Source organism: Piliocolobus tephrosceles, chromosome 15, assembly GCF_002776525.5.
Source record: "Piliocolobus tephrosceles isolate RC106 chromosome 15, ASM277652v3, whole genome shotgun sequence".
Lineage (NCBI taxonomy): Eukaryota > Metazoa > Chordata > Mammalia > Primates > Cercopithecidae > Piliocolobus > Piliocolobus tephrosceles.
In genome coordinates, this window is record NC_045448.1 from 66,925,563 (window position 1) to 66,947,909 (window position 22,347).

Below are 22,347 nucleotides of genomic sequence, written 5' to 3' on the forward strand. Positions count from 1 at the left end.
CTGTTCAAGGCTAATCCCTGCACCTGTGCCTGGGATCTCATATTCTCCTGCCTCCCCAGCAGACACCTCACTCCACCATTCCTCCCTTTTCTGTGACATCATTCCTCCCTTTTCTGTGACATTAACTTTCCTTTTCTGAGTTCACGAACGTGTCTCTTCTCAGTTCATAGTATCAAAGCTATTCTGCATTAAACAAACAAGCAAACAAATAATCTTTATTTGACCCCACATTCTCTTCACCTTCTTTTCTTTTACAACTGGAACACACACATACTTTCCCTTTACTTTTCTTCCTCTTCATACTTTAAGCTACTGTCATCTTAATTTTGTACGCACTCTTTAAGCTTAGGTCTCAAATGACCTTCACGCAGCTGCATTCAGTGATTGGTTTTGTGCCCTCAGCTTATAGAAACTTTCTTCCACACTTGACATTGCTGATCATTCTTTCCACCCTAACATTTCCTCCCCTCTTGGTTCCTAAATCCTCCTTGCTCTTACACCCTCTTCTGGATCTCCTCCATCTCTCTGTCCATTCGTTTTTGGACTCTTGCAGAGACTCCTCTGTTGGCCCCATACATGCTGGTGTTCCCCAAACCATAAACCTGGCCCTCTCTTCTCACCCTGTACAGTCATGCTGAAAGATATCAGCCAAACACTTCGCTTCAACCACCGCTTTCATCCTGTAGGCTCCTCAATTGTTCTTTCCTGATACTTTGCTGAGCTCCATAACTACATATCCAAGTGCAATAGGACATCTACACTTGAATTTTCAACAGGTACCTCAAACTCAGCATAGGCAAAAGCAAGCCTCTCAGTGTCTATCCACGAACTATGTTTCCCGGTTCATCTGTCCAAACATTCAAGTCAAATGTCTTGCCTAGACTCCAGCTGCTTCCTTGTGCCCCATGGCAAGTCGCCAGGTTCTTAACATTTTTCTTATCTATTTATTTCCATTTCTACCACAATTTCCCTAGTTCAGGTTCTGATCAATTTTAGCCTAGATTATGGCCAAAGCCCCTTTACTGTCCTTCCTCCTCTAGTCATTTTCGCCCTTCATATTTACTCTGCATGGTTGCCTGGGGGAATCTTACAGAACTGGTGGCATCTGATCAGACACGCCTCACTGGCTTAAATCCTTCAGTTACCTCCAGTGGCTCTCAGGAGAAACATTTGACACAGTTTGGCATTCCAGGCATTTCACAATTGGCCTCTGCTTATATCCCAGTGTCATCCTCTATCCTTCTCCCTGGGACTCACGACATTTACCTGGCAGAACTGTCTGTTAGTATTTGGCAGTTTCTTCTGATTGTAAGAGCCTGAGATTCACTCCGGTTACCTCTAAGAAAAGGAGGTTTAGTGAGAGTTGTTTACCCATGGAATTGGATTAAACATAGGAAGTTTTCAGGAACTGAGTGTGTGTGTGTGTGTGTGTACGTGTATACACATGCACACGTGAGTATGCACCCACACACACTCTGTTCTCCTCTCTCAACCAATTGACTTCCTCAAAACTTCGTAACTTCATTTTTCACTTAGGACCCTATTATCTGTTCTAGCCCTGAGTCTTTTTAATCATTTGTTTTTCCCAGCCTCTTGGTTAATTGGCCCAAGGCTTTGGTTGCCCATTTCATAATTCCTGATGGTCCCACTCTGATGGCCCAATTTGTCCTTTCAAATTGAGGCCACACAAGTTGTAGAACATTGGCTACTTGACAGCTCGTTCACCTGGGTCAACCGCCCACCCCTTGTCTCATCAGTCATGGCCAGGAGACCTAATTCATATGTAAGAGTTTATTGCCTGTTAATATTAATAAAACAACAAATATTCATGTAACTTTTATGTGCTGGACACTGTAAACACTTTAGATGTGTTGTTACCCATGTGATCTTCAAAACAACCCTAAGAAGTAGGTTCTATCATTACCACCACCATTTTAATAAATCAGAGAGAGGCAAGTGAACTGTCGAAGACCTTACAGCTATTACAAGGCAGAACCAGGACTCAATCTTAAGGAATCTGTGCTCTCACCTGCCACCTTAGGCTACCTTCGCGTAGACTTGCTTAGAAGTGTCTTGGGAGATGGGGGGTGGGGCATGGGGACAGGGAATACGACCAGACAATAGTCTGCACCTCTTGTTCCCCAAGGCATCATGCCAGTTTCTACCTTTTCACCTTTACATATGGTGTTCTTTCCACTTGGAATTGTTTTTTCTCTCTCTCTCTAAATATATAAACATTTGGAAATGAATGAACAAACACATTAGCTGTGTAGCCTTGAGCTCATCATTTCACCTCTCTGGGTCTCAGGTTCTTCATCTATAAAATGAAGGAGTGGAACCAGATTCTTCAAATTCTAAAATTGTGTAACATTAAGGAAAGAACAAAGGCAACTCAGAAATCAAAGGTGACAATGGTACCATTTTGATATTCCTGTCATCTTGCAGCAGCCAGAGTCTCTGTTGTTATGCTTAAAGGGAATGTGGACATTTTTGTGAATCCATAAATCTTTAATGATATGTGGAGCTCCTTAAGTACAATACCCTAGCAAGTGGCAACCACTTGTTCAAATGATGGTGCAATGAGTGGGTGCCGATCCTCTTTCCACACTGGATTCTGGTTTATCTCTTAGCTTGAAGCATCTCCTTTTAACTCCGTAACTTCAGAATTCTGACGGGACTGAATAGCAACTCGATTCAATCAAGCTGTGTATTTTTCTTGTTGAATCAGATCACTTGAGGCTGCCAACAATCTATTGTGGTGTATGGAAAGCCAACTTTTATATATGAAATTAAATGAAAGCTTACAGGGGCTAAGGCCTTAACTGGAGACTCTTCTGTGGCTTTCTTTTAGTGTATTATTTGTCAGATTTTTATAAGAACATTATTGCTTTAAGAAAAAAAAATTAAACCCTGAGAAATTACTCTCAGTCTAACGAGTTCTTTTCACTGACTTCAGACATCATTAGGGGAAGGCTATAGCCTAGGGCTGTGCATGAACTTTTTCTTCTAACTGTACACTTTATGTATAATTTAGCTTTCTTGCCTAAATTATTCAAGCAAATAGTGAGTGAAAATAATGGAGTTCACTGAAACCTTCCAGAGTATTAAAATAAAATAGTTTTTTATGTTGGTTTGAATTTTTAAGCTTTTTAATCATGGATTTCAAATGGAATACACATGTCTGGCTTTTCTTCACTTGTCCTCTGCATCTTTTTCAGAAGGAGAGAAGAAAGGAAAGGAACTTTAGTAAATAATCCATTAATTAATCACTGGTGCTGATAACTACTCCAGGTTGAAGTAACACTCTTTGGAAATACCATATCCAGGGGCCAGGGATATGGTTGGCACATATTTTAAAAGTAGATAGATACTTCTTTTCCCCATTTCTTGGGACCAGGGCAGGGCTGAAATTGAGTGGCATATTTGAAAAGGAGAACTCATCTGTTTAGTTTAAATAGGAAATTACAGTAGCAGGATTTGTACTGAAATCACCCCAGTTTTATTTTTTTTAGACCAAACACATGTTCTAATAATGTTTCGTTTTTGATGTGCATGGTCTGGAAACCTTATTTTTATTATAGATAACCCTGAAGGAAATTTGAAAATCATTGAAAGAATGGGATTTCCTGGCATATTAAATACAGCTCCCAACCAAATTGTTATCATGGCACACTGTCTTTGGAAATAACAAAGGTAATAGCAACCAGGGTTGTGGAAGGGAAAGCATCAATGTGCAGCAAAGAGCTTCAGATATCAGATTCTGAACTGGCAAAGGCAAGCTTGAGAGTAATATCTGGGAAGGACCAATGGCTGATGCTCTTTTTAGAGAAAAAAAGAATGACCTAGAATAACAGACCTATAAGTTTAATTTATCGACCTGATTAGACACAGGAAAGAATTATCACAAAGTCAGTTTTTCCACACATAGCCTAGAACAGGGTATTAGGTAGTAAGCAGTATTATATTATAACTACTATTAAAGTCTCTTTTGAGACCCTAGTCTACTCCTATGATAGTACAAAATACGGTACATGGAAGGAAACTGAGAAATGCAATCCATATTGGTTTCAATAATATGTTTTACACTCTCCAACGTGACATTTTAAACAATTATCTGAAAAAAATGTATTTAGAAATTTAATTATTTTAGTTTAAGCGTTGGTCAAGGAGTCATGAGACCTAGATTTAACTCTTAGCTCTATCATTGAGAAATTGTAGGCAAGTTACTTCTTTACCTCTCTGTATACAGGATACCAGACATAATTATCTCTAGGACCTGAGATTACTTAATTATTCACCTAGAAATGTCTCTTACTGCATGTGTGTGTGCATTAAAAACAAAAATCATGTCATAATGGTCACCTTATTCCATTCTCACTGCAGATGGCATCTAAGAGGTCTCATCCAACTAGGCAAGCTCTGGGTTAGGAGGCGGATCAAGGGAAGTGAGAATTGACTTTAGTTCTCCTTCTTTGACTCTCCTCCTGCATACAGGCTTACTTAGCCTGTTTTCCCAGCTCCCTCCCTCCTTCCCTCCCTCCCTCCATCTCTCTCCCATCCTCTCACTGCTCCTCCCTGCAGCCCTTCACCCCCATCTTATCTGACCAGTCTGGATCAAGGTCCTTCCCTAGGGCCCCATGGCAGGTCACCATCTCCAGTATTTTCTTCTAAGGCTTTTCCCTACAGCCTCACCTAACAAACCTCTAACTGTATCATTCCTTGGCAAAACTTTCCAGTGGGAAAATCTCTTTCTACCTCTTCTTCAGGCCCAGAAACTGAGGACAGGGTTTGGATGCATTTAGCTCACTACCTCCCCTTCTAGCTCTTTGGACCCTCCCTGTCCCTCAACAAATTTTCTTCTAAAAGTCCTTGTGACCAATTTATAATTTATCCCCAGTTGTACCTTTTATTTTCTACACTTGCAGTTCATTCATTCATTCATTGAAGAAGTATTTATTAAATACCTACCATATGCCAGGCTCAGCCTTTCTTCCTAGTTCATCTCTGGTTTTCATCCCCATGACTTCAGCCTCCAAATGCAAGACTCTAAAAGTACCTTCACCTGGGCTGCTCCACCAACCACTTCTCCACTTCTCCATTTTGGCTACAGGTGGGCTATAATAATGGTATCACTGTCCTTCAGAAACGTTTCAAATGACTGCAGCAACATCATCTTTCCTTTCTTCTTTTCCCTCATAACAGCTGCACCTGCACCCTCAATCTCATCCTTAACCCTGAGCCCATCTCTGTTCTCTTATCTTGTCTTCTTACCCAGCTTGATCAATGCTTCTGTCATATCTACTTACTTATTCATCTCTGCTTCTGCTGTAGCACCTGAAACAAGGTCTTCCATCCATCTAGTAGGTACTTAGTAAATCTTTGTTTAATTGAACTGAATTGAATAAAGTTGGAAAAAGAAATTCAATAATAGGCTCAGTGAGTGGAATACCAAGTATAAAACATGGCATCTAACAGTCCTTCTCTGTTGTGTGGCACAGACTATGCCTAGAATACTTTATTTTGCCCATTTTTAAGTTTCACATTTTGCAAGATGAATTTATCAATTCTGGAGTGACTAATTTCAATGTTCTTTTCTCTCTCTCCTCTATTTCTGGCTATCTCTCTTTTACAAATAAGGATCTACATTCAGAAACTTCTGTATGTTCCTTTTTTTCATTGAACATTATATCACGAGCATTTTAGAGTCATTAAATATTCTTTTACAATATGAGTTCAGTGATCACATGAAGTTCTAGCATGGAGCTGTATGCAAAATGCTTAACCAGTTTCCATTGCAAAAACCATATTTCCAGTTTTTCAAGGAACACATGTATACTAAATGTGGAGTGGGGGAGGTGTAACCATTTAACTGTATAGAATATTACATATAAATGTTAGGTGAAAGGTTACAAATATTTTATTGTTATTGATATATATGGGAGAATATCCTCCTCAAGAACTCCAAGGAACAGCATGTACAAATAATTGTCAATACTATTATCTTTCTTTTGATTCAGCAAAAGCGATGTATTTTGTATAATATTTTTTAAATTACATATTTATTGAAATGAAATTTATGTACCAAAAATTCACTCCTTTAAAGCATGCAATTATGTAGTTTTTAATATATTCAGAGTTGTGCAACCATCACCACTGTCTAATTTCAGAACATTTTCATTATTACCCAAAATAAACCCTTTACCCATTAAGGGTCATTCCTCATCCCCCTTTCTCCCTATCCCCCAGCAACCACTAAATCATTTTCTCTATATTCAGATTTTCTGATTTGAAACATTCTATACAAAGGAAATTGCACACGATTTGTCATTTTGTGTCTGGCTTTTTTCACCTAGTATAATGTTTGCAAGGTTCATCCATGTTGTAGCATGTGTCCTTTTGCATTGTTGTAAAGGAATACCTAAGGATGGGCAATTTATAAAGAAAAGAGGTTTATTTGGCTCATAGTTTTGCAGGCTGTACAAGAAGCATGACCTCAGCATCTATTTCTGGTGAGGACCTCGGGAAGCTTTCACTGATTGTGGAAGGCAAGGGAAACTGGCATGTCATACGGCAGGAAAGGGAAAAAGAAAGAGAGAAGGAGGGGCCCCAGACTCCTTTTAACAAGCAGATCTCACTTGAATGCATTACAGTGGGGAGGACACCAAGCCATCCATGAAGAATCTGCCCCCATGACCCAAACACCTCCATTAGGCCCCCTTCTAACACTGGGGATCATATTTCAACATGGGATTTGGAGGGACAAATACCCAAACCATATCAGAGCATAGATCAGTACTTCATTCCTATTTATAGTTCAATGATATTCCATTGTACGGATATGATCACATTTTGTTTCTCTACTCCTCATTGGATAGACATTTGGGTTGTTTCCATTTTGGCTATTATTAATAACACCACTGTGAAGATTCTTGCCCAAGATTTTGTGTGAGTATGTTTTCAATTCTCTTGCCTATGTACACAGGAGTGGAATTTCTAGGGCACATGGTATTCTATGTTTAACTTTTTGAGGAACTGCCAAGTTGTGTTCCAAAGTGACTGCACCATTTTACATTTTCACCAGCAATGTTCCAATTTATCCACATTTTCACCAATACTGGTTGTTGTTCATCTTTACACAGTATTATACTTTTTATATTGTACCCATCCTAATGGGTGTGAAGTGGTATCTCGTTGTGTTTTTCATTTTGTTTCCCTTTTGTTGATTTTTGAAACAGGATCTCTCTGTGTCACCCAGGCTGGAGTGCAGTGGTGCAATAATGGCTCACTGCAACCTTGACCTCCTGGGTTCAAGCAATCCTCCCACCTCAACCTCCTGAGTAGCCGCGACCACAGGCACTCACCATCACACACAGCTAATTTTTTGTGTGTTTTTTTGTAGAGCTGTGGCTTTTCCATTTTGCCCAGGATGGTCTTGTACGCCTGAGCTCAAGTGATCTACTTGCCTCAGCCTCCCAAAGTGTCGAGATAACAGGTGTAAGCCATCACACCTGGCATTTATTTCCTTAATGACTAATCTTATTGAGTATCTTCTATGTGTTTATTGGCCACTTGTATACATTTCTCTGAGAAAGGTTTATTCAAACCCTTTATCCATTTTTAAATTGGATTACTTGCCTTTTTACTTGCCTCATTGAATTAAATGAGTTCTTTACATACTCTATTTTAAAAATTTGTAATTTTTATAGGTACATAGTAGGTGTATATATTTATGGGGTACATGGGATGTTTTGATACAGGCATGCAATGCATCATAATCATATCATGGAGAATGGGGTACCTGCCCCCTCAAGCATTTATACTTTGTATTACAAACAATCCAATTGTACTCTTAGTTATTTTAATGTGTACAATTAAGTTATCATGGACTATGGTCACCCTGTTGTGCTATCAAATAGTAGGTCTTATTCGTTCTTTCTATTTTTCTTTATCCATTAGCCATCCCATCTCCCCTCAATCCCCCCAATACCCTTCCCAGCCTCTGGTAACCATCCTTCTATTCTCTATCCATGAGTTCAATTGTTTTGATTTTTAGATCCCACAAGTAAGTGAGAACATGTGATGTTTGTCTTTCTGCTCTGGTTTATTTCACTTAACATAATTTACATATTCTTAATACAAGTCTGATCCATTATGTAATTTGCAAATACTTTCTCCATGCTATGGATTGTATTCCTACTTTTTCATAATGTCTTTTTAAAACACGAAAATTTTCAATTTTGACGAAGTGTATTTTATCTGCCTTTTTCTCTTGCTGCTTGTGCTTTTGGTGTCATAGCTAAGAAACCATTGCCTAATCCAAGGTCATGAAGATTTATGCCTGTTTTCTTCTAAAAGTTTTATAATTTGTATCTCTTACGTTTATATCTGTGATCCAAATTAAATGATTGTTCATTAAAGAAAATCAAATTATTATTCCTTTTGGATTTTTTTTCAAATAGTTAATCTACTATCTGAGAACCGTTTTGTGGAAAAAACATTTTTCTTTTTCTACTCACTTGAAATGCTCCCTTTTCTCAAATATTATTTTTGAACACTTGATTTCCTTCCAGAAATCTGTTTGTCAAATCATATAATAGTACAAAAATTTTTTTATTTTAGAATTAAAATATTTTAATATTATACAACACAAATACTCCCATTACATTTTTTACAAAATTTCCTGAGAATTTTTATTCATTTATTCTTTCAGATAAATTTTAGATTTATTTTATCAAATCTTGCATCCAAAATAAAATGAGAATTATAATTTGTGTTCTTTTTGTAATTTCATTAAGCTTATGTGTTAATTTGAGGGAATTTAAATTTTATAATATTGGATCAACAAATAGATATAGTGTACCATTTCATTTATTAATATTCTTCTTAGGACACTCAGTGAAGTTTTATCACTTTTTTCTCAAATAGATCCAAATTGTCTAATAAATTTATTCCTGGAAATTTATATTTTGTTATTATTACTGTGAATATAACCTTTTTGTTGAATATTTTCTAAGCATCTATATTACAAATGCAATATATGCAATTTTTACTATAATGAAATTTTATTTAATGTATTTGGAAATTGCTTATTTGTTTTTGGTAGACATTTCTATAACTCACAATAGTGATACCTCTTATATTCCTTTCTAATACATGTATTCATTCTTCATCATCAATTTCATTTGCCAGAATTTCCAGAACAATATTAAATATCAGTGGTGATGATAGGTCTCCTCCTTTGTTACTGATACTAGTAATAACGTCTTTCTCATGTTATTCTACCAAATGGCATTGTCTTTTGGTTTGTGTTAGATTTTCCATACAAAATTGAGGAAATTTTTCTCTATTCATGGATGCTTAGGAACCTGTGATTTCTAAGAATTATTACTGAACATTCAATTTCAGCAAATGTTTTTCAGGATCTATACACCTTATCATATTTCTTCTTCTTTGAACTATTAGTAAATTTCTATAGTAAAATATTTTTAATTTGTTTAATAAGCTGTGTCTGTTCATAGGGAATCAATCTTTAACATACAACTAGATTCAATTTACTAAAGTTTTATTTAGAATTATTACTTCTCACTATTCATGAGTTCATGAGTGAGATTGATTTGTAGCTTTCTTTTTATGTTGTTTATGTCAGGTTTTGGTATCAGAAATGCACTAGGCTTGAAAAATCAATTGCAATGGCTTTTTTCCCCTTGCTTCAGAACAGTTCATATATAATGGGAATTTTCATTAAAACTTTGAAAAAAATCACTTGGAATAATAATCTGAGCTGAAGTGTCTTTTGAAAGCAATTCTTTGACAGCATTCTTGAATTTATTCCTTATTTATGATTCCATTTTCCTTTACTGCTATTCTTGAGTCAATTTTGGTTATTTGTATTTTCTAAGAATTAGAGAGATCATAGGATAATTTCATTCCAGGAAAAAAGACAATTTACTAACAAAATTTCCCTTTCTGATAGACTCCAAAACAGTATGATTCAATGGAACTCCTTGTTCAATATAGTTTTGATGGGGTTTTTTGTTTGTTTGCTTGTTTTGCTTTTGTTTTAAGATGGAGTCTCACTCTGCCACCCAGGCTGGAGTGCAGTGGCATGATCTAGGCTCACTGCAAACTCAAACTCCTGGGCTCAAGCAATCCTCCCATCTCAGCCGCCAGAGTAGCTGGAACTACAGGCATGTGCCACCATATGTGGCTAATTTTTGTATTTTTTAGAGACAACATTTCACCATATTGTCCAGGCTGGTCTTGAACTTCTGAGCTCACGCTATCTGCCTGCTTCGGCCTCCCAAAGAGTTGGGATTACAGGCATGAGCCACCGCACCCATCCATAAATATAGATTTAATCAGGTTGATTTCTAAGTTGACTAGGATGACAAATTGCTGTGTGACTGTGCAATTTCCACTGTCTCTGAGCCTCTGTTTCAATATTCTCCATGGTGGCTTGGTAAATAAAAATGGTTCTAGAGCATGAAACTGAACAACTTCCTCACGCTAAATAATGCATAGGTAACAAAGGATACAATACATTTTTTATCCAGAAGAAATCACTGACCTGACAAACCAGCAAATATATGTTTAAGTATGATGCAAAGAAAGTAAAACTCAGATAGTGAACACGGGCTGGTTAAATTCACATTATCTTTATCACACCCTTGTTCACGTCCCACCCTTCACAGAGATTCACCCAAATGAAATATTAAAGGTTCTATTGAATTTCTGACAAGTACAAACTCTCTATACCCAAGTATGGCTCTAGGCAACAGAGAAAGAAATAACAACAATAAACTATGTTTTCGCACACAGCCTAGAATGTTCGTTAGGGAGAAAGGTAAAAAAAGACTCTGCTGTTCTAGTGGACCGGAAATTCACTTCAAGGTTCAGACACTCACACATTGGAGCAGTCTGCTTTGCTCAAACCTTTGTCCTTTCTCTCTCCACTTCATAGCTTCAGCTTTTAGATGGTCCAGGCCCTCTACTCACTCTGTCGCAGTTGAGAAATCAAACGTGACTGTCCCTCTGTGCTCCTTTCTTTGTCCATGCAGAGGGCAGAATGTGGGCTTGTAGACAACTGAGTGAACCAGGATCTGAGAGACCGAGGTTCCAGTCTTGGGTCCGCAGTAACCAGCTAGGATAGTGTGCACATGTGGTTTAAACTCTATGAGCCTCAACTTCCACATTGTTAAAATCGAGGGGGTTGTACTTCACAAGGTAAATTTTGAAGTCTTTGTCAGACTGACAATCTTTGATTCAAGAAAACAAAGTGCTGTTTTACAGTTTCAGTCTAGAGTTTGAGCCAAGCACCAGGGCCTACCACACAGACTGCCAGTCTAAGGATGGAAGCCACCTTCAAAGTGTAATTATTCAATAGTCTTGACTTCCCCAGAACCTTCTGCAGGGGGGTGGTGGGGAGTTAAATTCACCTTAAAAGTAACCTACTTGAGTTCACCAGCAAGTGCAAACGTGTCAGCATTTAAGTATTACAACAAATTACCTGGATGCTTGTCTTCCTCCTTAGGAGTCTTGTTTGCTATAGAAAGCTCAAGGGTTAACAAAAGGTAAGTGAATGTTTGATACAGATAGGCTCCTAGGCAGGCTCCTGAGGGGACAGGCAGACAGTATAGAGGGAAGGAGAAAAAACGTCTGCTTCTTACTTCCCGCTCCCAGTGACCTGGGATGGAGTTCATTTTGCAGGGAGAGGAGCCTTTTTCAAATCTCCCTGTCTTGCAATCAATCAGAAAAAAAAAAAAAAAGAAAAAGAAAAAGAAAAGCAGGTGTGCTCTCTCCAGCCTCCAGGGCAGCAAAAAGAGAAGGGTTCATTGAAGCCAACCCTCCCCCAGAACTCCCTCCAGAATGATGCTATGCCACTAACCATGTTTCTAGAATTTTTTTTTTTTTCTGTAGTTGCAATCAATCATCTCCTTTAAAGGGGACTCAATAGTTTAAAACTTGCAATTGAACAGGAAGGGAAACTGTTTGAATCAGACTTTGCAAAGACAGGTAAGATTCCTGTATTCATGCATTCGATCCAGTATTTATAAGAAGGCCTATTGTATAGCAGGCACTGTTCTAGGTGCTGGAAACTTAGAGGAAACCCAGAGGGAACATGGAGGACAGATAAGATCTCTGTCATGATAGTGCCCACAATAAATAAGTGAATAAAATGATTCCAGATCCTCTTACATGATATGTAGGAAATAAAACCAGGTAATATGGCTGAGAGTACAGCAGAGACAAATTAAATGGACTGTTTGCTCTGAGAAGGCCTCTTTTAATAACAATAGCTACGATATTGTGAGTACTCATTATATGCCGATTACATTACATTTGTTATTTGGTTTCATCTTTGCAACAGCCTTGTAAAGTAAGACTTGTAGTCCCCTTTTAGAGATTAAGAAATAGAAGCCGGGCACAGTGGCTCACACTTGTAATCCAAACACTTTTGGAGGCTGAGAAGGGAAAATTGTTTGAGCCCTAGAGTTTGAGACCAGCCTGAGCAACGTGGTGAAACCCCATGTCTATCAAAAGAAAGAAAAAAGGAAGGGAAGGGAAGGGAAGGGAAGGAAAGGGAAGGGAAGGGAGGAAGGAAAGGAAGAAGGAAGGAAGGAAGGAAGGAAAGGAAGGAAGGAAGGAGAGAAAGATAAGCCAGGTGTAGTGGTGCACGCCTATAGTCCCAGCTACTCAGGAGGCTGAGGTGGGAGGATCACTTTAGCCAAGGAGGTAGAGGCTGTAGTGAACCGAGATCACACTGCTGCACTTTAGCTTAAGCTACAGAGCAAGACCCTGTCTCAAAATTAAAAAAAAAGAAGAAGAAGAAAGAAAGAAAGAAATTGAGGCCAGAGGTCCACAGCTAGCAGGCAGCAGAGTGAAGATCTAAAGCCAGATATATCTAATTACAAAGCTCTGTGCTCCTGCCACTATGTTAACCTGGCCCTTGGGAAGAAGCCTCCTGTTGCACTGGAACAGTGGTCCTCAGTCCTGTGTGCACATGGGGGTTAGAAGATGCTGACACCCGGACTTCAGCCCCAGCGATTGTTATTTGCTTAGTCTCGAGTGCAGTCTCGATGTTTCAATATTTAGAGGCAGCCCAAGAGAGCTAAGTTGAGAACCTAGAACATGCTCCTTAAGATGCAGAATCATCACATATGTGGTCCACTCTGGGGCCCCAGCCAGCCCATCATCTTACTCCAAGAAAGTGCCCCGTCATTCATTTCTGCTCTTCCTTCAGAAGTGCCAGGTCTGACACCAAGGTTACAGGGTGCAGGTGGCCACACCATACTTTAAGCAGATGCTGAACACTCCCAGACACTTAGGCTCATCCTCTTTACACAGACAAGAAAACCCACATACACACAGGCTTAGTAACCTTCTCAAGGTTGTTCCACTGTAAGTAGCAGAACTGGGATTGTAAATCCATCTTCTCAAACTCTTTACCACTAGCCTTACCTCCCTGACCCTGGTTTAAACTCAGAGTTAACAGAAATCCAAAGAAAAGCCAATTGAAATATAACCTGAGTTCTCTGCATGAAGATGCCTACACAACAGATCCCTTGACACTTCTGTGGCCCCAATATTCACCTTTCTCCAGCAGAGAATCTCAGCCTTCAACTTGCTACTAAAAGCTGTCCTTTCCATCACTGGATTTCTCTTTCTTTCACATGTGGTTTAAACTCTATGAGCCTCAATCGCCACATTTGTAAAATTGAAGGGGTTGTACTTCACAAGATAAATTGTAAAGTCTTTCTCAGATTGACAATTGTTGATTCAAGAAAGCAAGTACTGTTTTAGAATGTTGGTCTAGAGTTTCAGCCAAGCACCAGAGTTTTATTTAGATTTATAAGACAGTTTCTTTAAACTTTTATCTCAAAAACCACTTATCCTTCTAAACCCACATTTGCATGTAAAGAATAACTACTTTGAACCTATAATTCTTTGTGACTCCCCCATTCAGACAACAAGCATCAATGTCACTAATGATGAAGCTCTAAGCTCCCATTGCATATGGCATGGCACTCTACATTTTTTGAAGTGTTTTCGATCCTTTGCACCCCAAACATTGGGTGTGGATAGAGCTGATATTATGATCCCTGTTTTACACAGAAAGAAACTGAGATTTATAAAGACCAAATAATTGATGGAGTCAAGATTCAAACCTGAGTTCTTCAACCGGAGACCAGCTCCCTTTTCCCTAAGTAAAAAGCATGAGCAATATTTTGACTTTTAAAGGGTTTTACAATCTGTTAATTAGAACAAAAACCGATAATTTGAGTAGCACTTTAAAGTTGTCAAAGTACTTCCTCTATCATTATTTCCCTTTATCCTCATGGAAATACTGGGATGCAGCCTAAAGGATTGTCTGCATTTATAATGGGGAGGCTGAGGCACAGGGTGGTTAACCCACTTGTCTACAGATTTTATCTTCTCAGTAAGCTACAGTCTTAGGATATGGGCTTCTGTCTCCAATTCTGCTCCTCTCCCTAAAGATTCACAGTGCAAATTATTTAAGGTAATAAATTTTCCCTATGCTCAGATACAATTTAACTAAAATAAGTAAATAAGGTTTAATGCCTTGACCTACATATAAAATAAATGTGTTACTCTGGTAGTTTAGTTTATTATCCAGCAAATGTTCACTCCCTCCCGCCTCTCCCACCCCCATTCCTCACCCTGTGACTTGCTTTGTTCTCGTAATGGGTGGTATTACATCCATTTAGCTTTGGCCTTGACATTGTTACTTCCTTGGCCAGTGGGATGTTAACAGATGTGACTCCAAGCATAGACACAAAATAGGTTTGCCTAGTTATACTTGTTCTTGTGTGCCTTGGGTAACAACTGGACTAAGATAGATCAGAGCCAAGTAGAGTAGACCTTGACCCAGTCGGCGACTTGAAACCAAGCTCAGCTAAAGCAAGCATAAATCAGCTATATGCAAGTTCATCCGCAAATGCATAAATGAGAAGAAATGAGACATCATTAAACGTCTCTGAGTGATTTGGTTACCTTGACTGAATAGTCGTTTTTACTGACAACTATTTAACCACAGTGCTAGAAACATGGCAAATATTTAAAATAGTCTTCAAATGATAGAACCTATAAACAATCCTCCGGACTTCTGGGTGTCCTCAGTCTTCTGGAACACAGAAGATTGTCTTCCAACAAGTAGCAGTGTTATACACACTTTACACCCTACTAATGACAACAGCAAGGCCTGATTGCTCCTTCAGAGAAGCAGGAATCAGGAAAAAAAAATTCCAACTTCAAATCCACCCCCGTCTAAGGGACAAAATAACCCACAGCTTTGAAAAAAAAAAAAAAAAACAACAGGTGGGATTTGGAGGTGAGGGTTTTCCAACACGCAGTGTAGTGTAATGTGTTCTAAGAGTCTGGGCCAACCTTTCTTCCATGTCATCACTTTCAGTGATTACTGAGTAATCCTTCCATTACTGTGAAATCATAAACTTTACTCTTTTTAAAGCAGAGTTTCTGATACAGCAAGAAATATGCCACATCTATTGTCAAAACGTCAAGAATGATTGTTTTCTGTGTTTCCAATAACCAGCAGCTTTTGTATGTGTCTTGTCTTCTTCACTCCACCACATCTATTAGAAAATCACCCTCCCTTGAGATAGGAACCCCACAAATTTCTAACCTATGTAAAACCTTAGTAGTTGAGGCCCATGAGAGGCACATGCATGTCTTTACTCATGGTTGTATGTCCTGTTTATATCTCTGGGACTGGCCCTGTTTATTAAGCTTTTGTGCAGAGGAGAAAACTGGGTCTCTATGAGTACAACACAAGACTCTACTATGCTATACTGAGTTGAAAATAATTTTCCAGGATCTCAAATCTTACAGAGAATGGCCCAAGCAACATGGCCTTTGTTTACTTGGAGAGGAGAAGATTATTGTGGCTTATGTAAGCGTTACCACCAAGCCCAGACATTCAAACTTCACCCAAATGACCTCTAGACCCTGGCTCTGGTTGTTTTCCATTTTATTTTATTTTTTCCATAGGTAGGAACACCCAGTGAAGGAGTTGAGTCAGAAATACAAGCTACTTTGCAGCCTCAGATTTGAATTATCTAAGAAGGGAGGTGACCCAGGAACACCTTAAGGGCTCTCCCCTCCTGTTTTCTAAAACACTAAAGAAAGGCAAAAAGCCAAATTCTTTTCTAGGGGCCTAAGGCAATGGCTTGAATGAGGAGGTGCACACTCAATGCATTAAAAAAAAAAGGACAATTGAAATTGAGTTGGGTTATTAAATTCATTATGTAAGTATAATTATATTAAATCCTGTAATTAATTATATTCTATTGCATAGCCCATTGAAAACTTACCAAAATGGCAGAGGCATTTAAGGTGGTGAAATGGAAACTCCGGTGTACTGAGCAGCAACCTAAAAAGAAATCTCACTGGAAAAGGAATATCTTTTCTTGATTATGCTCCAAAACATTGATACTTGGTTGGGACTTGACAACACTCTTGTCATCCTTCAACCTCTGCCGTCCAGGTTAAAATGATTATCCTCCTGCCTCAGCCTCTCGAGTAGCTGGAATTACAGGTGCCCACCACCATGCCCGGCTAATTTTTTTTTTTATTTTTTTAGTAGAGACAGGGTTTCACCATATTGACCAGGCTAGTCTTGAAATCCTGGCCTAAAGCCATCTGCCCGCCTCGGCCTCCCAAAATGTTGGGATTACAGGTGTGAGCCACCACGCCTGGCCCCTTTTCCTAATATTAACAGCTATAGATACTAAGCCCTTCTGTGTCAGGTACTGTACTAAATACCCTATGTGTATTACATCATAAAGTCCCCACTATAAAACTGTGAGATGGGTATTATTATTATCCAATTTTGCAGAAGAGAAAACTGAGGTCTCCATTGATTAAGTAATTTATCTGAGGTCAGACAGTTACTAAAACATTCTAACTCCAAATTGTGCCATCCATTTGTGGTTTTACTGCCACACACAGAGCTCTGAAGGAAGGAGAAAGTGACAGCAGAAGTGGTGAGAGGCTGAGCAAAGCAAGAGAAAGCAGACCGGTCAGCTCTGGGAGTTGAGGACTGGCCTTTGGGGACCTCTGGACTGAGTAAAATGCACCCTCGCTCCTAGACAGGAAAGGCAAAATGACATTTGTGAGGTGTCCTCTCCAGGCCAAGTGCTTTCTTACAGGTTATCCTGTTTCATTCACACTCTGACCCTGTGAAGTAGGTATAATTAATCATTTTTCGGATGGAGCTAAGGCACAAAGATGCAAAATGCCTGGCTCAGGGTCACATGGTGGGGAAGAGCAGGGCTGGTATTTGCACTCTGTTCTCTCTGAGCCCTTGTCTGTGTCCCAAACCAGTGTGACTCCCATAGGAAGCAGCATAGACACCATAGTTACCATACACTGAGTATGGTATTAAAGCAGGGGAATTCCTACCAAAGGAAAAAGATGGTCATTATTTCTAAGTGTTTTGTGTTGAAAACTCTACCTTAATCCCTTATTTTGAAGCAACACTACATATGTCTCTGAGAAAACTGTTGTCCATTTGTCTATCATGAACTGTATAAGTGCTGGGTGCCAGACAGGCACTGGGAGGAGCGAGATGAGCAGAGGGCTGCAGGCTCTGCCCATTAGGAGCCCCTCCTTGCGTGTGGAGGGGAGAGGAGCAGGCACCCAGTAAGCGCCAGGCCCGGGGCAGGGGCGGTGCACAGTGCTGTGGAAACGTGGGGAAGGGAGCGTCCATGACCAAGACGGGCTTCTCCAAGTAGGTAAGAGAGCTGGCTTTGGAACCAGACTTGGAATAATTACTCTACCTCCAATGTCTGTACTGTAAGAATGATCCATGAGGCCCAGAAAAGAGTAGGGCACCTTCCTTGCTATGGAAAAGGCATTGGGAAGGAGTAAGGCAGGAAACACTAAAAAAAAGTAAATGACCAATCACGATAAGGAGTGTAGACTGGAACCTCTGCTGCAGTAGGGTGTCTGGTTGGAAGGAGGAAGTCAGGGAGGCAGGGGCAAGGCCAGGTGGTGGGTATGACGGCCAGCCTCCCCAGGGGATGGAGAAGAAGAGTCAGAGTCTCCAGCATTGCTCTCTACCCAACTGCATCTCCAAATCCCCTCAGAGCTTCAGTGAAAGCCAGAGAAAGGCCTGGCCCCGCCCCAGACAAACGCAGTCACAATCCCCAGGGCTGGTGCCCAGCAAGCGTATGTTTTAGAAATGCCAAGGCAATACTGTCTAGTGACAGTAATGAGGAATAGTCAACAAGATGCAGTGAAGGAGTCTGCAAGGAGGGCTGGGGGCAAAAGCGGAGGAGATGACCACAATGACACTAAGATTGCTAACTGAGCCTCCTGCAGAAGGGCGGGAACATTAGCTCAGCCAGAACTTACCCCAGGAGAAGAAAGGACATGTCCAGCAGTGGATATGAAATCCATCCCATCCCAGGCACCCAGATGTGAGCAGGTTCAGCAGCTGGAAGTGAAGTTCAGAGCTGGAACCAAAAGTGCTGTGGGAATCATGGGCAGGGGGTGTTGGAAAAGATGACACAGCATAGTGCTGTGCAGGCAGAAGGCAGCCCGCAAGATTTACCAGGGAACAAAAAAGCAGAGTGATGAGAGAAATAGGAGGGGACCCAGCATGGGGAGGGTGGCAGAAACCAAAGAGGGAGAAGGTTCGTGGAGGGTGTGGTCTACAGGGTCTAGGGAGCCTACACCAGTTAAGGGGTTGAGGATGAAGCAAAAGCTTCAGAGTTGTCAGTGGAGGACAACTCCATTGGGAGGTATCAATGGAGAAACTGTGTGTCAAAATGTTCTATGGCAGAGTCAGGTGACTATAGTTAGCAAAATGTATCATGTATTTCAAAGTAGCTGAAAGAGAGAATCTGAAACGTTCCCATCACATAGAAATGACACAATGACACAAGGCAATGGATACCCCAGATGCCCTGACTTAATCATTACACATTCTATGCATGTAACGAAATATCACATGTACCCCAGAAATATGTAAAATATTATGCATCCATTTTTAAAAAGCCAATTCTAGTGGATTATGGAGGACTTAGGGGATGAGAAAGAGAAGAAAGGCTTTTACTGTCCTAAGTCCCAGAGTTTATATCACCTGTTTCAGGGCTGGTGAAAAACCAGGAAGGATGTTTGTGAATTTAGAAATATGTTCTCTTGCACTGGGGTTTGGGTGGGGGTGTGTGAGCCAACGGGAATGCCTTTACTTAATGCAGTGTCTTCTGAGAGGATTCAGTCGGATGACTAAGAAGCAAAGATAAAATGCATCGAGACTGCAGGAGAGGCAAGAGAAGAATGGAACAGCAGGAGATATTCTGAACAGACGTCCCCAGCTGGTTTTATTTTTTATTTTTTTAATATCTGGAATGCTAATCATGGAATCAGCTGGAATGTTATCTCTAACTTACCTCTATCAGGGAGCCTCAAGGTTTACAAAATTGACATAGCAGTTCTCATAGGAATCCCTTCTAGATGTCAACCTAGTGTGTGTGCCGTCATCTTTAAATGCTTTCCCATGTTTTCTGACAAATGTTAAAAGCAGCTTGTGCCTCTCAGAAAGACCAACTGCCCCTGTGGGGACTAATTGCATAGACCTTGTGCATGACGAAGAGGGTGCTACTCGGGAATAAGAAGAGGGGCTTAATGAATCACAAAGGTACATAATTTATCAAATAAAAAGAGTATGACATTTCAGAGTAAATTCCATGGAAAATGAATGCACTGTGTTTCGATGAATCAGGCACTGAGAATATTTCCTTGGAAACCAAGTCCATATTTTCATTAAGAGAGAGAGAGTGCGCACTCGAGTGAGAGAGAGAGAAAGTGGAAGAGAGAGAAGCTGTGGGATTCAAGTGCACCAGTGAGTTAACATCTTGTGGTAAAAACGCTGCCTGAGAAATTAAAATGATATTTGAAACATAAATCCCGAGTGCTAACAACTCCCGTTATAAGCACCCGCCAGAGTCAACAAGCAGAGTTTGTTTGCTAGGAGGTTGTTTCTGGAGGCCAATTCTTGAGTTCTCAAAAAACATCTGTGCAAACGCAGAGGGAAAGCCACAGCAATAGAAGCCATCAGTGGTTAGGTGTGTTATAAATACATTATTACTTCATTGTAATGGCACACGGGCCCTGGCTAGACTGTGAAATGACCTCACCAGCTGTCAGCCCTTGAGTTACTCTCCTTGAATGAGCATTCAAGATATAGCAGCGACTCCGAGTCGGTACCGTGTAAACACAGAGGTAATCGTTAAGAGAGGAACCAGGCACAAATTCATCAACATCTCACGAAGAAGCAGGGAGCCTTGGCCAAAACCTGAAAGACTGAGGGATTCTTCTGTCACACAAAAACACCGTTCAAGCCAGCCCTGAAGAACCTTTTTCATGGAACCTCCGAGGCAGCCATCCCCTGGGCTTTCTCACTCTGTCTTCCCTCGCAGAAAAAAAAAAAGTCCTCACGGCCCAAAAGAAGCAAGGTTCCTTCCAAGGAATCTATTCCCGTAGTGGAAACTCGGAAATGCAAGCTGAGGCTGGGTGGCAAGGGTCCGAAAGCAGCTGGGCTCCTGGCAGAGGTTCCCTCCACACACAGAAAACCAACGACTTGATTCAGGAGTAGACTTCCCTCTGCAAGTGAAGAAAAACATTTTGAAGATAAGAAGACTGCCCGCAACTAAATGGAAAATGATGGGTGGGGCCAAGAAGTGTTAGAAACCATGGGGAAAAAAAAGAGGAGGGGGGAAAGAAGTGGATCACCTGGAGGTGGGCTGTCCTCACTTAACTCAGGTTTCCACAGAGCGCTGAGCAGTCCTGGGCCGGAGACAGGTCATGGGCATGGTGCCTGTCTGCATGGGCCTGGGAGTCAGGATGTCTGATATGGGTTTAGGGTCCTTCCACGGCAGTTTCAGTGTGACCGTCCACCCCACAATGTCCTTGGCCGTCCCTCACTGGCAATGGTACGGGTGAATTTGTTTTTAATGAATGGGGGCATGTACCAAGTGTGGCCATGAGAGAGGTTCCGTGGACGTGTGCTATTAGCATGGTTTGGTGGGCAGTGGGGGAGGGAGAGATAAAGTGAGATTTTATTTTCTCCATATGCAAAAAGCAAAAGAAGCTTCAGCCTTTGTCCTTTGACTGACACAAGTATGGGTGTGGCTCTGGGTAGAGAGATCCAGAAATTTCATTCCACTTCGTACCCAAGATTCTGAAGGAAACAACCAGACTGTAAGCCCCGTGGGGACAGTGAATATGTTAGCAGTATTGATCATCTGTGTCTACCGGTGCCTAGTGGAAGCCTCAGCACATACAGGGTACTCAAGAATAAACAGATGAGTGATCACAATAGCCATGAATGTCCCATGTTTTAAGTTACATACCACACCTCGCTTAAGCACTACCACCCCTCCAGCACAGCTACCACCAGCAGCTCCTGTTGGTCAGCCTTTGTTTATAAAGGCTTGTTGCAAACCGAGGCATGAGTTTTCAAAGGTGAATGTGTTTGTGTTATAATCACTTGGGGGAAAATACCAGAATTTTATTCAAGGAAAACTTTGTGCTAATAATTTAGGAAAATATATAGTAAAAATTTCAGTTTAACACGTATTTTATTCCTTTATTCATCTGTTTACTCATTCAAGAAATACTGTGCTGCATAGAAGATTTAAAAACCAGAAAAAGTCCCTGCTTTCAGGGAGCTTACATTTTAGTGGGGGAAGTGAATAGTGAAAGAAGAAACATATATATTTGTTAAGGCTATATGTGTATATCATTATGGAGTAAAAATGAGCTTTATGAAGAAAAATTAAGCAGGATAAGTGCACAGAGAGTGACAAAGCATGCTATTTTGCATAGGATAAACAGGGAAGTCCTCTATGGACAGAGAACATATGACCTAAGATTTGAAGGAAATGAGAAATTAAGCCCTTCAGAATTTTGGAATTTCCTTAGGTAAGAAAATTCCCAAAAGAAGGGTACGAAGGCCCTGAGGTGAGTACCAGGTCGCCAAAGCCCAGAGGGATACTGCTTATACTTCATCTCTCCAAGGCCCCCAACACAATCCAGGTTTCCAGGCAAGGTGACAAAAGCCATACTTCTCCCTGCATTTACTTCCTTTCTCTCCCTTCCTTGTGTGCCCCCACACCACCCACCAACACATACATATACACTGCACCCTTCTCCTTAAGCCCAGACCAAAACCACTCATGAATAAATACAGCTGTGAGGGCGTGGTAAGAAGCCATAGAATCTCAGCTCTGGCCAAGGAGAGACACCTAGTTCCAGAGGTAAAGCCTCTGGCATGGAGGAGAAGCCCCCACAATGTTAGCCCAC